This window comes from Hylobates moloch, unplaced genomic scaffold, assembly GCF_009828535.3.
Source record: "Hylobates moloch isolate HMO894 unplaced genomic scaffold, HMol_V3 SCAFFOLD_15909, whole genome shotgun sequence".
NCBI lineage: Eukaryota > Metazoa > Chordata > Mammalia > Primates > Hylobatidae > Hylobates > Hylobates moloch.
Genome location: NW_026668184.1, coordinates 1 through 1,237, shown reverse-complemented (window position 1 = coordinate 1,237; position 1,237 = coordinate 1). Strand labels below are relative to the sequence as shown.

Here is a 1,237-nt window from a genome sequence, read left to right as displayed (position 1 = left end):
TTGCAAAAACACAAACAAGGGCATCACCTCAGGTATCGAGCCCCACTGTGGCATCTCCCCTAAATGCACTGCCTCGAAGAAATCCATGACTCTTGACCAGTGACAGCTCCACAACCAAGGAGAATAAGAAAAAAATTAAAAATGAAGTGTCCACCTAAAATCCCAAACAGAAAAACAAAAAGTAAAACTAACGAAGGAGGACTGACTCAACCTCACGTCAATGGCAGCCTGGAAATGACAAAATTGGACTCTTCCGTCATCTCAGAAGGGAAAATATCCGCAATCACACCTCAGATTCAGGCTGTTAATCTCCAAAAAGCAGCAGCAGAAGGCTCGATGAGCCTTCTCCGTGAAAGGGGGAAAGGTTATTTAGCTTTGTGTTCTTACCACTGCAAACAAGCTATCAATATTTCGAGCCATCTACCTTCTCACCACTACAATGCTGGTTGGGTACTGTGCCAAATTGGAAGGGCCTATGTTGAGCTTTCAGAGTCCACGCAAGCGGAAAGAATCTCCTCGGAGGTAAGAAGGATGGAGAATTAGAGGGTCGAAGGCATGGAGATCTGCTCCGCAACACTTTGGCATCCTCAAAAAGATGTTGCTCTTTCAGTTCTGTCAAAAGACTTGACAGACATGGATAAAAATTCGCCAGCCAGAGGCCTGGCGTGCCACAGGGAACTGTCTCCGCTTGCAACGGGCACACGATATGGCAATTAAATTCTTCCAGAGAGCTATCGAAGTGGATCCAAGTCATGCTTAGGCCTCTACTGTATTAGGGCGGGAGTTTGTCTTCACTGTAGAATCGGACAAAGCATTAGCTTGTTTTCGAAATGCTATCAGAGTCCATCCTAGGCATTGTAACGCATGGTAAGCGGCAATGAAGTGTAAAGACAAGCTCTTATTGATGGTGCCGGTACTCGCTAATTTTTCTTGTTAGATAGCTCTTTATTGCCATGAATTTGGTTACAAATACCTAGGGATGGTACATACTGGTCAATAACGTCTAACTGAAATGCTCTCTAACGAAATGTATGTCTTTAACAAACTCTTAAATTAACTCATGATAATAGAATACCAGATCCTTATACTCAAAAAAAAAAAAAAAAAAAAAACACACTGAAAACTACAAAAAGATTGCTAAATGAAATTAAAGAAAAGCTAAGTAAATGGAAGAACATCAGTGCTTACGGATTGGTAGACTTAATACTGTTAACATGTCAATACTCTAAAAATAATC

General features: G+C 41.5%; 1 pseudogene; it reads left to right on the top strand.

The window, feature by feature from the left end:
- The first annotated feature begins 141 nt into the window (after positions 1–141).
- LOC116465861 (cell division cycle protein 27 homolog) lies at positions 142–871 on the top strand (annotated as a pseudogene).
- The last annotated feature ends 366 nt before the right edge of the window (positions 872–1,237 follow it).